General features: G+C 41.4%; 1 long non-coding RNA gene across 1 annotated transcript in view; it reads left to right on the top strand.

Annotated features, from left to right (window-relative positions):
* Positions 1 to 2,531: 2,531 nt before the first annotated feature.
* LOC141984179 (uncharacterized) overlaps positions 2,532 to 16,570 on the top strand; it is a 111,663-nt gene continuing 97,624 nt past the window's right edge. The window contains exon 1 of the long non-coding RNA XR_012638676.1: positions 2,532 to 2,588. This is a non-coding gene — a long non-coding RNA (uncharacterized LOC141984179). The remainder of the gene's footprint in view (positions 2,589 to 16,570) is intronic.

Raw genomic sequence — 16,570 nt, 5'->3', positions numbered from 1 at the left:
CTGCCAAAAGGCAATAAACTGCTGCTGTGTAGCAATGCAGTACCGCGTCTGCCAGCACCCAGGAGACATAAGGTGACGGTTAGCTGAGCGGGCTCCATGCCTGCCACGATATGGCATCTGCACAGGTAACTCAAGAAAAAAGGCGCAAAACGATTGTCTGCCCTTGCTTTCATGGAGGGAGGGAGGGAAGGGGGGCCTGACGATATGTACCCAGAACCACCCGCGACAATGTTTTAGCCCAATCAGGCACTGGGATTTCTACCCAGAATTCAAATGGGCGGCGGAGACTGTGGGAACTGTGGGATAGCTACCCTCAGTGCAACGCTCCGGAAGTCGACGGTTGCCTTGGTACTGTGGACACACTCCGCCGACTACATGCACTTAGAGCATTTGTGTGGGGACACACACAATCGACTGTATAAAGATGCTTTCTACAAAACTGACTTCTATTAAATTCGACCTAATTTCGTAGTGTAGACATACCCTAAGGCACTTAGGAGCCTAAGTTTAATGAAATTAAGACTCTTAAATGTTTTTTTGAAAATGGGACTTATGCTTCTAATTCCCTGAGGCATTTTTGAAAATGTTATCCCTGCTGCCCTACAAATGGCATAATGGCTTCCATCATATGCTATAATTACTTACGTGGAAATGTGTGCTTCTAGTAGTTTGTTTGGTTCAAATATTATAGGCAGATCACTACCAACGTCTTGTCCCTGGGGTTTGCAGAATGTTCTTATGTTGGCCAAAATTATGAAAAATGGAAACATTTTTTAAAAGGCACCTAAATTCAGGTTCTTAAATCCATATTTAGGTGCCTAAATAAGTGATTTAATTTTTCAAAAATGCTGAGCTCCCAGCAGCTCCAATTGTGTCAAAGAAACCCAAACTAATTTTAGGCATTTATTTTTAAAAATCTTTTGCTTTCATTGTACATGGTACTGTCTTTCAAACCCAAATCCATTTATCCATGGAAGTTCCTAACCCTGTCTGGATCCTTTTCCTTTATGTATTACGATAAGTTTACTTAGTCTGGCCACCGAAATTCCCCATCCCACTAATAGATGTTCTTCACTTCTGATCCATAATCTGCTGTGTAGTATGGCTGCCAGTGTCATAATAATGACCACTGCATCTCACCCACTCATGTAGAGGTTGCCTCTCTGGTGATGGGCGTAAATCTGCAGAACCAGAGTGTAATTCTGTAAAGTGCTTTGCTTGTGAAAGGTACAATATATAAATCAACACTCCCACCTAAAGGGGCAACTGATCTTGCTCACTAAAATTTGTCAGTGTTTATTACATACACTCCTGAATGGTTGCATTAATATAACATGTTCATTGCACTATCACTCCATTCTACCCCATTCTACTCCTCCAATTTGTCTACCACCAGTTTATGTCTTGTCATAACCCTAGACTGGCAGCTTTTTGGTGCAAGGACTGTCTTCTTATTTTTAAAATCTGTTTGTATGATGCTCAGACATAGTGGAATTCTTGACTAGGACCTCTGGGCACTACAGTAGTCCAAATAATAAATGGTAATATCTGGAAACCTGTCCATGAATTAAGTGTAACTTTTCTAACTATTTTGAAGAGATGAAATTAGAATCTATTTTATATTATTTTATAATTTAAAATACTTATATTACTGTAACACCTAGGGACCCTAGTTAAGATTGGAACTTTGTTGTGCAAGGCATTTTGTGTGTGTGCGTGTGTGTGTGTGTGTGTCATAGTCCCTGCCCTCAAACTCTTGCAATCCAAGCAGTTAAATGACATACAAAGGTAAGTGAGATACGATAAAAATATATACCCTTTTCAGACATTTGTTTTGAAAATATTTCCATTTGCCCTTCAACCTAGCCATCATTCATACTTACTTTTTCTATTGCAGAAGAAGTGGATCTCGAAGAGGGAATTCAAAGGACAGATCAGTTCAGTGAGGTTGTTTCATGCAGGGGGCGGGGGTAGCATGGAAGAAAGTGTGGAGCGGACAAAATGGGCAGTAAAGGCTGGCATCCTTGATGTAGGGGAGGCAATTTGAGAAGAGGTCAGGCGTGAACTGTTGTTGACTGCTAAGCTATACAGAAAGGATGAATACTTATGTTGTTTGACTGGGTACAGCATGTGCTCAGAATGTTGAGGAGCCAGTTAGGAGGCCAATATTTGCATATGTTCTGTGATTGGTTATTATTGTTGCAGTATTGTTATCTTCTGAGATGGGAAATTTAAATTTACCAACCAATCACTTCTATTGTCAGCCAGCCGTGAACTCGGCCTGATTTTCTCTATAATACTTATACTTATTTTCACCTAAGGGTTGCTACTTTTTGGCATTGAAAACTGGCAGCTCTATGGCGTGGTACCCAGGAGTGGGAACCCACAGGTCTGTCTCCTGTAACTAAAAATAGCCCCTTCCTAAGTGACTGTTTTCAACCACGTACACAGAAATCAGGCTTGTGGCTGTGCATGGTAGAAACTATGAGGCTTTCTCTGTTCCCACTGCTGTAGCTAATTTTCTATGGTTTGGGAAGAGATAGACAAGATGTGTAACTGCTAAGGACTTGGGTTCTCTCACCTGATAGGTAGGTGTATTAAAACTTCAGTTTCTTTAGAGCTTTTAAATATATTAATGTGACTGTAGTTGAGACAAACTACTGTAGTTGGCTGAACATTAATACTAACTTTTCTCATGTTGATCTCGAGGCTATAAAAAATACTGCTGCCTTCTTAATTTGACCATGTCAATAAATAAAAATGTCCATAACAAGTGGATGAAGCTAATTAGGATTTTATGGCTCTGTTGTTGTATGGCTGCTCTGGTTCATAGCCGTACCACTGGCTTGCTGGGTCTTTAGGTTTCAGTGATGTACACCTCACCGACGCATAACATGTAACACCTGTTGTTAAATGAGGCGTTAAATATTCTTAGTCCTGGCAACGGGCCATTGCGTCATCTCTGGGTTCAAAAGTTCTGTGTAACATAATCTGCAGTTTTTATAATTATGTGTTCTATTTCCAGAGAGCTTTTCTTAAAAGGAGCTCAAAGAGCTTCACAAAGGTGAGAGAGGTAGATATTATTCCCATTTCCAGAGGGGTACATTTATAGCCATAGAAAGGTTCAGATGCTTGTTGAACCTGCCAGTGCCTCAGTGTCAGGACCAGCTGAAATTTCTTCTTTTCTTTATCTTTTTTTTTTTTTTTTTCATTTTAATTTTTTTGTGGAAAGCTTTCATAAGTTTTGAAGGAAAAATTTTGACCAGATTTAATGACTGTTCCTGAAATGGTGCTAGGTATATAGTCTGTCCTGAACTATGCATGCAGTTAAACTGTGGTCAGCACTGGCTTTTGTGGAGAAGGGCTTCTCTGTCAGGGAGGGCTTCTTGCTAGCTAGCTCTGTATTTATAATCTACCAGCAGAAATTACAAGGATTTGGCTCCTCCCACTCAATCACAATCAGCTGGTTTTTACCTATGAGTGACTCACTCCAACACATGCTGTGAGTCATTGACTTCAGAGATTAGTTCTATTAACTGCTTCTATGGCACTCACAGCTCTAACAATTAGCGAATACTTCTTCTTTATTAATCCATTTTTATAGTTCAAAATACATTCACACTCATATCTTTCCCTAGTAAATTGATTTGGATGGCATACAGAGTAAATTGTTAAAGCTAAGAGAGTTAGGCATTCTCCAGGGGCCTGATCCAAAACCCATTGAATTTAGCTGAAGCCTTTTTTATATTAATTTCAAAAGGCTTTGGATCAGGCTATGAAATTGGAAATCAACTGCCTGAGTTTAAAGATGCAGTTCATATCCCCATGCAGAATACTCTTGCATGTTTCAGTAAATGCCTTCCATCTCTCATTAAACCTGCTTGTGTGTTCTCTCATTTAGGTCTTCAGTCAGAATTTTTGAAGTGGCTTGTCCTCCAGTTAGGCACCTAAATACACTTTTAGGCACCTAAATAAATGGGATGATTTCAGAGGTGCTGAGAACACATGGCTCCCATTGACTTCAGTGAGAGTTGTGAGTGCTCAGCACCTCTGAAAATTCAGGCCTCTTATTCAGATGCCTGACACTAGGCACTTTCTGTTTGAAAATTTCAGCCCGAAAGGTGTGTGAGCAAATGAACTTCATCTCTCCGTAGGATATGTAATTGTCTGTTTGGAATGCACAGCTTTTGGAGAATGTAGCCTTTGTAATACTTTGGAAGAAAATGGTGGCAGATTAGCACAACATTATTGCTTCTCTGCCTCTTAGAAAGCACAGAACAGATTTGAAATGGGAATCTACCTGTTGGAGATAGATTTCTATGGCCTTCATCTTAGGTAATTTGCCTCTCCAAGGCACTTTTCTCTCATTTGTTCTCTTACAGCATACACATTGTTTTTAATTTTAGCTCTTACCTATCAGACGGGAATGGAATTGTGCCAGTCATGCACAGTGGTGGGTTGTCCTACAGTTACTGAAGGAGAATAGCAGTTTTTCCGCAGTTCTGTAGTTCCTTGCTCTTTGAATTCTGAGTAGGACTACCTGCAAAATGCTATATATTTTCTATGAAAACTCAACAAAACAAAACTGTAATTTAGTTAACAAATGTTCACTCACATTTTCATATATTCAACAAAATAAACACCAAAGCAGGTTTTGATTTTTCTGAAAACTGGAATATTTTGGTGGTTTCAGATTCTCTCTCCTCCCATTCTCTCGTATGTTTATGCTTTCTCTTTTGGTGGGGAAAAATAAGGGAATGTGTGGGAAAAATGGAGGCAAGGGGAAGTAAAACCAAAGAATGAAAAGTTTTCAGTACCTGCTGTCCCCCGGCCCCTCCATTTAGCAAGCGGATAACTTAGGCCAAATTAAAAATTTCCCATGGAGATTTTCACTTTGTTGGAATCGCCATTTTTTGTTTTGATGATTTTTTTTCAGTGGGAAGTTTACTTAATATTTTGTTTTCTTCTTGTTCAGCATGGCCCCAGGCCTTATTTTCTGTCCACTATTCAAACCCTGCTCTGAAGACAGAATTATTCATTTCCTCATGGGCTTTTCTATTGCACTTATCAATGCAGTATCCAAGTGCATCACAAAAATGAATGAATTTATTTTCACAATACTCCTGTGAGGTGAACTGGTGTCATTTTACAGATGGGGAGCTGAAGCACAGTAAGGCTATACAAACAGCCATGAATTCCAGGTGCCCAATTTGAGATGCTTATGGCCTGATTTTTCAGGGAGTTTACCATTATATGGCATCTTGGATGTTCAGAGCACAACTCCCATAGACTTCAATTGCAGCTGTGAGCCCTCAGCATTTCTGCAAATCAGACTCCCAGGGTCTCAAGTTGGGCACTCAGAAAATGAGAAAAAGACAATTAGTGACCACCTGTGAAAAGCTGGTTTAAGTGATTTGCCCAGCATCACACAGGAACTCTGTGGCAGAAGCAGGGATAGAATCTAATTCTCCAGGGCAGTATTCAACTGCTTTAACCATGACAGCATCCTTTCTCTTCCTCCCCTGCTTCATTCACCACACACTTGCCAGCTTCTGCAACAAATAAAACAGGTTCCTACAGACAACAACCTCCTTCACTGCACAACCCAGATTCATCCGCAGAGAACAGTCCATCCTGTGCACTGAATGAGACAGGGGCCTATGGAAAAATAGTATTTATCCTGTAAGTAAAGACTGCATCATAATGCGTATGCACAAGGGGGCCAAATTAGCATTACATGGGCAACCTTAAGTTGGGCATTTCTTAATTTTTGAGTGCTTGACTTTGCAACCTTAATAATGGTATTCCAATGTAGTTTCTGGTGTGGAATTCCCTCCCCCGCCCCAAGTGTGTTTTAAGTAGACTGGGAAAAAAATGGAAACTCTCCATCATGAGGGATCATATTGACACTCGTGAGTCATCAGCAGAGTTGGAACATTTAGATGCATAGCACAGATGCCACTTGAGATAACTGATAGCAGGAGTAGGTTGTCCATTTGGATCAGCATTATTGGGGGATGATGAGCTCAGTTTGCCGGTGGGTTTCACAGATATTTGCTGACAACAGAGGAATGGTGAGGCTCAGGAATGCTGGATTCCGTTCTAGGTGCTGGAGGGGAGTGTTCTCTAGTGCTCCCAACCCTTTCTGTCTTTGTTCCCTGCAGCCTGGCCTGGTCTAGTCTCTCTTTCCCTGTTACCTGGCTACTTATCCCAGTCCCAGACGCTGAACCCAGCCAGTCCCAGTGTCCATTTCTGCACTCCGCATCTGAGTTTCAGTCTTGTCCAGTCTGTTTCCAGTCACCCTCTCTGGCCTCCTCAGCCGAGTCTCCTTGCCCTGACAGTCCCAATCTTCATTCTCTTCCCATGCCCATTGGTTCCCAGTCTCTCCTCTCTTCCCCAGCTCCTTGTCAGATCTAAGTCATCCCTCCCCCACAAGGCTTCCAGCCTCCCTCTGCCCTGTCTCACCACCAAGCATCCAATCCCAGTCTCTCTACCCAGGCTCCTTGTCCTAACGTTTATTCCCTTTTCTGCCACCCCCACCCCCATTCAGCTCTTGTCCCCTGTGCATTCAACTCAGGTTGTAATCTTCTCCATGCCGCCTAGGCACCAGAAGGGTGAGTATTGAGAGCACAGGAGAGACAGTCTCCTTGCTCTTAGTTTTTGGACGGTAAACAGATGCCATGCTATGAAGCTGAATCACTTTCACATGGGTTGTCTGAGGAAACTGATGAGGATAAGATGGCAAGACAAGGCTCCAGATGCTGAGGTTCTCATATGGGCAGGTATTTCAAGCATCCATACTATACTGATGAAATCACAGGTGGGCAGGCAATGTCACCAGAAAGTCAGATGAGTGACTGCCAAAGATGATCTTTTACGACAAGCTAAAGGAGGGAAAGCGCTCTCAGGGAGACCAGAAGAAACATTTCAAGGACTCCCTGAAGTTATCCTTGGGCCGTTTCAGCACTGACCCAGAGTTTTGGGAAGATCTCGCTCATGATTGTTCTACCTGGCGAAGTCTCATCTGTACTGGAGCTACAGTCTATGAGCAGAGGAGAACAGCTGAGGCAGAGCAGAAGTGCCAGCAGCATAAATCTCTCAACAGCAGAATGTCTGCTGTTAATCAAGTAACCCAAAGTAGCATCTCTTGTTCGGTGTGCCACAGACAGTTCAAAGCTCAAATTGGCCCCATCAGCCACTCACATGGTCACAGAAACCAAACCAACCAGTGATGTCATGGTCCTCTTCGAACTCAACCAACCTGAGAAGCTTTGGATCCAGATCTGTACTTCCCAACAGCATAAAGATACTCAAATCCATCTCTTGTATTGATTAGCTCAGGCATGTGCCCCCTCAGCTGTTACAATAATCAGGCGAATAAGATTCTGATGTATAATAAACACCCTTAAGACATTTTTGTGCTCTCTTTAGTTGCACAGAAGCAGCCTCTAAAAATTGTCTTGGCTATTTTTATTTCTTTCTTCCAAGATAATCAGAAGAATTTGAAACTTGTTAGAGAATAGTATTAGGTCATCTTTTGTTTATAATTGACAATATTTTATGCCATGCCAAAAGGTAAACTAAGTGGTTCAAATACATTAACAAATTACCCCAATCTCAAACTAAACCAAACCTTAGATTTGAGATTTGAAAACATTTGGCTAAATGATTTTTTTGCCCATTAGTTTTCATTTTCATGCACATCTGCTCTTCCTAACTGTGGCCAGGACAGCCCAGGAAGGGCCATGATATGGAGAGCCTTAAGGTTTGAGATTTCCAAGCTAACAATACGGACTCAAGGGGTTAAATGGGCATCTGAGCTTTGGCGTGTTTATCCCAATAAACCATTTTATTTAAAAATAAACAAATTGAATCCATCTCTACCTAAAACTACCTAAATCTAGTAAACTTGCATTTGAATTTTTCTGCTTGTACTGTATTAACAGATGAGCCAAACCATGTTGCTTCAAATGCACATGGACTTTGGAAAAGTTCAGATGCACAGCCCCAAACCTGCAAACTGATTTGTGCACCATTCCCCTGGACGATATGGAGCCTAGCTGAAGACAGTGAGGCTCTGGACAGGCTCAGGGATGGAGCAATTTGCAGGAGTAGGGCCTAAATTAGGATCTGAAATATGCCACACAAGCTCATGTCTAACTTGATTTAGCTCTATTTTTGAGGCCTATTGAACCATTGTTTCCTTTAAATGTTTGAGAAGCAGAAAGAATGAAATCTTGTGAATGGATCTTCCCTGCGAGATCTGATTCTGGAGCCAACTGTTGCAGATGTTTTCCAAAGCTTTGAAAACAGTTGCTTAGAAAGCAATTACTAACCCCATCTTAGCTACAGAGGTGCAAAGAGGCTGCTGTAATATTGCCTTGTTGTTGAATCTTTCTTCCAATGCAGAATGAAAGAGAGCTTGCCCTCTTTCTCAAATTTCTCCCATGATTGAGAGATGAGTGAGCCTCATACCTGCAATATCCAACAGTTTCACTGATTCGAGAATGTGATGATTGGGTAATAATGCCCAATTCTACACACTTCACATCCATTAGTAGCAATTACCTTACCTGAGGTGTTTTGAATTCGTTTTAGCACAGCATTCTTGCAGTTGGTAGATAATGAATAATAATGTATACAGCATTTTCAAGTCTCTGTTTTTAGTGACAATAACACCATTAGGATGCCTATTTAACAAATGTGCTTCATGCTAAAAGTAAAGATTTTGCTAAGCGCTTTTTTTTTTAACCAATGCACCGTGTGTCCTGTTTTATGCAAGATAGGATTTCTTTTAAAAAGAGAAAGGGACTTTACTTCCCTTATAAGTAGTATTAATAGTGTGGATTAGTGGATGCTCACCTGGATCCCAGGCCAGTGCTCTGAGATTTTATTCCTGGCTCTGCCACTGGACTGCTAGGTGACCCTGAACAAGTTGTGTCCCTATGCCTCAGTTTCCCCCTTTGTAAAATGGTTTTCCTTTTGTAAAGCTGTTTGAGATCTACTGATGGAAAGCATTATATATTATTTATTTATTTATTTTATTAATTCTTTCTTGGTATTAGAGCTGTGCGGAGAATGGAAATTTCATTTTACAAAGGATTTTGAGATTTTGAATTTTGTTTTGTGTTAAAACAAAACCTGAAAAATTTGAAATTCTCTGAAGGAAAATTCTGATTTTTTGTTGTTGTTGTTTCGGGTTAATTTTGACTATTTTTGTTTTACAAAAAGTCATTTCAAAACAAAAAATCAAAATGTTTTATTCTGAAAATGTCAAATGGGATGTTTCAACAGTGTCAGAACTTTTCCCTTCTGAATGAAATGCTGGTGGAATCAACCTTATTTCCAATCCAGCCTTTTGATTTTGATGGAGCTGCATATTCAGACAGAAAAGGGGTTTGTTGAAGTTTCTTCCACTAGCTGTAGTGATATCTATTGCATTGCTGTTGGCTTTGGCTATCCATCCATTAGTGATTCCTATGTTCATGATGTGTTGCTGCTTAAAGAGGTTAAATATAATCTGTAAGGAGGTTTTTAAAAAAGCAACTAATTAGAAATGTCACTGTTGATAATCTAACCCTGTGTCACCCAGTGACCATTTGTTTTTTGTTTTGGGAATTAAAAACCTAGTAGGCATTATTTTTAATGGTGAGAAGTTATATATGCAGATCTCTTAAACTATAGTGAACTACCTCTCCTAAAAAAAAAAAAAGTACTCACATATTTACATCGAATGTGTAAATTATATGGCCTAGAGATTTGGCTATATCTGAGATGTACACAGCACAACTCAGGGGATGGGTTATGTGTATAGATGGTTTTAAGCAACACTTACGTTCCCTAAATCCGGAGCTGCCCGTGCGCCAGACCGTTCTCAGGCATAAATTAGGGCAGCCTGAAGATAGCTGTAATCTATGCAGGATACCAGTGGCCCCAAAGGAGGCTGCTGGAATGCAGGGAAGGGTTATGGTGTGGAGTCTGCTATGCTGGATTGGAGTGATCCTCCCGGGGATATGTCAATTTGAGAAGTTTTGCACTGGCAGACAAGCCCCTTAATCACAAAACGGGTCTCCCTCTCTCGCTAGATGTTGGGTAGGAAGTGTGGAGTTCCAGAAAATTAATTTCTGATTTAGATCCTCTTCTGACCCAGATAATTCAGCCAATCTAACCCACTGCTGTGACAGCATTAGGTGCTGTGAGAAACATAAGACTTTTCTTACCTTATACTTCACTGTCATTCATTAACAGAGAACAAGTAAATGATCTGAGTGATATAATGGATGTCAGTGTAGGTGTCACTGGATCATTGTCACAGACTTTGTTCACAAGCTGAATAAATAGCTTTGAAAGGTCACTCTTTTATCATTTGGAACTGATTTTTTTTTTTAATTTTGATGTGGCAGAAACAGGGCGGGAACATTAGTGCTGATGCAAAAAAGTTTTGAAAGAAATTTACATTGGTGGATGATGTGTTTAAAAAATTCACTATTGCTTCAAAGGCTTTCTCTCCATGTCATCTGTGAGTTTAAATGGCATGTTGAGAGGTGATATTTTTTGGAAATTGTCCATGATCTCTCCACCTGCCCTGCAATCAGGGACATTATTTTAAAAAGGTGAACTTCCTCCTCCTGCACTGAATTAGTCTTTCTCTACCATATTTTAGTTCCCGCTGCAAACTGGTCCTGCATACCCCTTAGCTGGCATGAAAGTGCTGCAAAAACACTGGGGAGCTTGTAAAATCTCTGCTCCATGATAAATACAAAATTGTGGGGGCCTGACTTGTATGGAAGCAGATGGCACTCCCTTCCTCTGGCTACTTATATCACAGGTAGGAGAGCAACCTCAAGGGGGCTTCTACTCTCTTCTTCCCCTCCAGGTCGTGGGGAGTGGGTGGAGCCTTGGCTGTATGTTCCTCCACTGTGCCAGCTACCATAGCTAAATCAGTGCATAGGTATAGTTGCTTGTCAGGTTTAGACGTGGTACAGTGTACTTTCCCTTCAGAGCAAGGAGGAACTGGTAAGGCAGATTATGACTGAATCTATATCGGCCAGTCTGTTCCAGAGGTAGCAGAGCAATACACTGCTCCTTGTTCATGGCAAAGCTATGATTTGAGCCCTAAATTATTAACAGCACCTCCAATGTGAATGATAAATTTAGGCTACCAAAAACCATGAGGATGAGAGTGATTGAAGGACAGCTATCCTGGCCGATGTAAGCTGTTGCCTTAGACAATGCATCAACTCTGGTTTAAAAAGATGAGTATTAACAAAGAGCTTTTTGCATTATCAGGCCCCTGTACAAAAGCATTATTCTTAATTGTATGGCACCATGGAGCTTTGACTTGAGCACATATTGGTTCTGTAACCTGATCCCCATACAAATCATAGTCAGTGAGAGTGGAACAATTAGTGTCCTAACCTACTGGAACTATACAGAGGGGTAGCTGTGTTAGTCTGGATCTGTGAAGGCGGCAAAGAGTCCTGTGGCACCTTATAGACTAACAGACGCATTGGAGCATAAGCTTTCGTGGGTGAATACCCACTTCTTCAGATGCAAGAAGAAGTGGGTATTCACCCACAAAAGCTTATGCTCCAATTGGTCTGTTAGTCTATAAGGTGCCACAGGACTCTTTGTCGCTTTCCTGGAACTACACAGTATCTTTAAATCTGTATTTTCCCGATCACTATTGGTATTACAAGAGTCATTGGTAATTTATAGTCCACACAATAGTCAATTAATTTATAGTCCACATAAAAATGTAATTAAACCCAAGATAATATGGCAGTGAAATGAATAGGGAGGAAAAAAGAGCCCCCTTCCTGGTGGAGATAATACCAAGCTTTGTGGCATCTCATTAATGGATTGAAATGTACCCTGTTTACCTTTATGAAATAGGAATGTGGGGTTTTTTTAAATTTCATATTGAACATAGGCGATAAAAGAGTGTGCTGGTGTATATTTTCAACTCAATCTGGAAGAAAATCATATAACATTTGCTAACCAATTTAAGTACTTGGGCCTTGATGTTGCAAAGAGCCCACTCCCTTTAGTTGGTCACCTAAGGGAATCCACTTATGACTCTATTACCCAGTAAATTAGCAGAGTGATTCAGTCAGGTATATTTATCATGAAGAGAACTGAAGATAATTAATACACTGCATTGAATGCAAATTGCACCCACAGCACTTATCTCATTTTCAATTAGCACAAATGTTACAGCACTGCAGGCTTGTTATGGTTTTACCATGGGCTGGGTAATTAATTTCTGTGAGCTACATATCAGACACCTGATAATGCCGTTTATTAATAAATGTCACCCCAGGTATCTGTAAGGAGTGGTAAATAAATTAAATGTTCAGTTGTCTGCCCTGTGCAAATCTATTCTTACACCTCATTGCATCTTTTCACTTGTTTGTTTATCTACGAGAATGACTACAGAGATTAACAATGGCAAACAAAGGAATATGACGAACAATAATCTGTGACCAAAAGAGGCATTCTTTCCAGAGACAACCAAACCTTTCATTACGTGAGTGCTGTAACTGTGGAGTTAATATCACCTAACCTTTTGGAAGGCAGAACAACGAGCTGGATTGCTGAAGTAACCCTCTCTAAAGGTGAAGATCCATGTGGAGAGTTCCCCATAAAATGGGGGGGAGGGGGAGGAAATCTCCATTTGAAATGATTTTGCAAACCAATGCTATATTATTTTTATTTCTATAGCACCTTCCCTCAGAGGATCTCAGAGCATTTTACTCCTCCTTCCATACAGTATATTTAAAACCATCTGCCAGGTTTTGTGCAGAACCATGTGACATTTATGCAAATAATTTCATGAGATAATTTGCATATTTTCAATGTGTGTGTATTCATAAACTTCACTTTTAAAAAACCATGGTGTGGATTTAGTGCTGGTGAAAGGCACTGGCCTGTTTGATCAAGGGGTGGGCGGTTCCCCAGTGACCTGCTGTCAGCGGCAAAATTGGCTTCCAACTCAAGGAGAGAGTCCCAAAGAAAAATGGGGTCAGCTGTTTCCTTGGAACAAAATCAAAAGGTCTCAAGAGAGTAAGAAGGGGAAACCAGTGGGTGACACCAAGCAGAGAAACCTAGATAACATGCATTGCCCAAAAGATGTTAAAGGAGTCAGTGGATGCTCATAGGACAGGGTCACTGATACCAAGCTCCAGAGGGCTAGGAGAAGAGGGCACCCTCTTGAGGGACCTGAGAGAAGAAGAGGACAAGGCAACTTTTACCTCCTACATCATACAATGGGAGAAAAAGGCACTGGGCAGACCCGTGCACGCCCAGATCTACCCAGTCCTGTTGCTTATAATCTCGGTGGTCTCCAGCTCTGTGGGCACCTGCTATGTCTAACTGTTAGCTCGCTGCCATGAAGGTGCGATTTATCAGCAGGGCCTCAAACAGAAAGCCCTCCCTTTGGGTGGGAGCAGAAGACCTGGCTTCTCGGAGCAGCTTCCAAGTCTTGAGGCGATCTTGATTGAAGACTAGCAGCTCTAAGTGGACTCGGGGGAGACGTCTCAGCTTGATGTAAAACAGCTCCTGCTCCTATCAGAGCTGATAGAGGCACTAGGTGCTCTATGCTGGAGTATGGGCACTGTACAGGAGTCACAGTAGGGTCTGGCGGTGAAAGGTGTTGGCCTGGGTCCATTTGCAGACTAGGCCTTGTCCACCCTCTCTCTGAGGGAGGCTCCAGAACAGTGACAAAAAATCGAGGTAGAATAGGGTGGAGTTATAGTTGCCCACTCAGGTAGGGTATGAGGCCTGGGTCAGTAATAACTGCTTTGTGCAGTTCAAAATCTTGGACAGTGAGGCGAAGAGGTGAGAATACAACTTGTGATTTCCTGGCTGCTATCCCGGTGCGCCTTCCCCTAGGCCAAAGGGTACTGCACAGTGAAAGGTGTGACAGGGCTGCCAAGTGTGTGTGTCTTATGAAATGCATGACACTTGGCAAGCCTGAAAAACACACCAAAAACTGTGAAAAACCCTAACAAAGGGAACTAGCATGACCAGTGCCATCCACCACCCTACATGTATGTTTGTCTTTTTTGCTCACCTTTTAACAGTCTAGCCTGTTTAGACTGGAATTAGGGACAGGAACTGTCTTTCATTATGTGCTTATACAGAACCTAGGGCAATGGTGGCCTGATCCTGGATGGGAACTTTGGGCACTAGTGGAACAAAATAATAAATATAATGATGATTAAGCATCACAACAGCCATGTAGTATCCTCCAGTTTGCTTTAGATTTGGGCAAAGTGGAGCACTGAGATGTTACATGATTTGGTAGACTTACGGAAGATGTAGCTGACTAAATGATTTTCATCAGAAAATGCAGATTTCATTGAAACTGAAACTTTTCACAGGTTAATTTTTTCCTAGTTTGAAATGACTTTTAGTTTTGGAATGTAAACTATATTTTTTAAAAGAAAATTAAATTCAAAATGAAATCTCTTGAAATTATCAAAACAAAATGTTTTGATGGACCTGAAGAGAGTTTTTTGTTTGTTTGTTTGTTTTTTTCCAGATTTTCGTTCACAATTTTTTTTTGAGACTCGGAATTTTCATCCTGAATTGGAATGGGAATTTTCTTTTCTTTTGTTTTTTGAGATCTCAGAAACTTTCATGGGACAAGAAAACAATTTCCCACCCAACTCTCATAGCCAAACCAAGAATAGAATCCAGATCTCCTAACTTCTGTCCTGTGTCTTCAGCACAAGACTACCCTATAACAGCTTATTTGGCTGTTAGTTCAGCTAGCGTCCTTTCCAACACCAAAATCAACTGCTCTTGAGAGGCATTTCTGTTTTGTGAAGGATATTTGCTCTTTTCTTGATTTACATCAGATGTCTGCATTGCTGGAGATGGCAGGTCCATCAGTTTATATCATCTTCCTTAACAAGAAACACTGCACGCAGGCAGTTCCTGTGACTTTAAGTCTTTTCTACCCCCGTAAGTTGTACCACTTTAATTATATCCATATAGTTAAAGCAGTATAATCTGCATAGTGCGAATGTGGTTATACTGTTATAAAGGTGTGTTATCCTGGTATATATTACCATATGGGAAAAAGAATAAGCTATACTGGGATAAGGCACCTGTATAGCTGTGCCCACACTAGAGGCTATACAGGCATAAGTATCGTGGTTTACCCCCCCCCACCCCCCCAAAAAACATACTTTTTACTGACATAATTACACCAGTACAAATTCTCTGTGTAGACTAGGTCTTAATCTCTCCTGAAGGTAAAGAATATTGTAGTTTACTACAATTGCTAAAAAATATAGCTGTAATACAAAACTAGTTTCTGTTGAATATTTAGTAACTGCCACAGGATTGGAAACCCTCAGGATTTGACCATAGGGAAGGGTGAGTTTCTTCCTAACAAGTGACTGGTGCCATTGTAATGCAATTAGAGGTTCAGCAAGCATTGCTCCGCAGCACAGTGCTTCCCTGCTTAACCTAAATAGTCATTATATTATATGGTTTTTGTATGGTAACCGTTTTCCACCCACTTCCTTTCGGTGTGGCCTACATGTCTTATCAGCTTCTGCCGTGAGCCTGTCGGATCCCAGAAGCTTAGCTAGGGCCGCTTGGCTCAGTATTTAGATATCGAAGTTACAGTAAGTGCTGCTTTAAAAAAATGCAGTGCTCGAAGGATCAGTTTAAAAAATGCCTTAGTTGGATTCGGGATCACATTCCAGACAAGAAGACACAATTTTAAAGCCCACATGGCTTGTCAGTATCCTTTTAGAAACTCATTTAATGCACAGAATACAACATATACAATCACAATTTAAACGATGTTCATGCTGAAAAGCCTGGGAGGTGTAGTTTCTATAGAGAGTCTTTATTCAAACAGACATGCTGTATACAGTGTCCATGCAGATCCTGAATGCACTGTAATGTCTGTGTGAGAATCTACAGCCAGACTTTGTTCCTTTCTTGTCAGGCCCAGGTTAACTGCTAGGCGTGACAGGCTTGTATTTAGGCTCTGCCCTGTGTACAGCCATAGTGACTCTGCTTTGTCCAGTCCTGGTGACCAGACCTCAGCAAGCTGCCACAGGGCCCTGATGGGCTAGCATCTTCTCTGCTCTAGATAGCACTGTGGCTGGGCTGGCTCTGCAGAGTGAAGTTTCTGCTGCTGTTGTGCTGTGTGTGTGGCTGGCATGTGAACCGGGAGCAGACACTGCAGGCAGTATCGGGCTAGCCCAGCACAACAGACCCCCTCACTGGACAGACAAGTTCCAGGATAGGGAAGGGAAAGGAGATTTTGCTGAGGGGAAAGGATTGGGAAAGGGTATTGAGGAGCCTCAAGGGGTGAGGCTGAGGATTGGGTGGGCAGCCATGGATGGCCCTCAAGGATTGCTGATTGTGGGTAAAAGTTTTGAGTGACTTGGTGGGATGAGATGGGGACTGGGCCTAGTGGGACATGACAATTTGCTGACTACTACCGTCGGTGTGTACGTGGTTTCAGTGACCTCGTTTCTGCTACTGCAGACTTGTGCAAAAAGACAAAGCCAAATAAAATAGTGTGGACAAAGGCTTAGAC

Source organism: Natator depressus, chromosome 3 (genome assembly GCF_965152275.1).
Source record: "Natator depressus isolate rNatDep1 chromosome 3, rNatDep2.hap1, whole genome shotgun sequence".
In the NCBI taxonomy this organism is placed as follows: domain Eukaryota; kingdom Metazoa; phylum Chordata; order Testudines; family Cheloniidae; genus Natator; species Natator depressus.
Note: the sequence above shows the minus strand (reverse complement) of the source record. Positions and strands in the feature narration are given on the sequence as shown.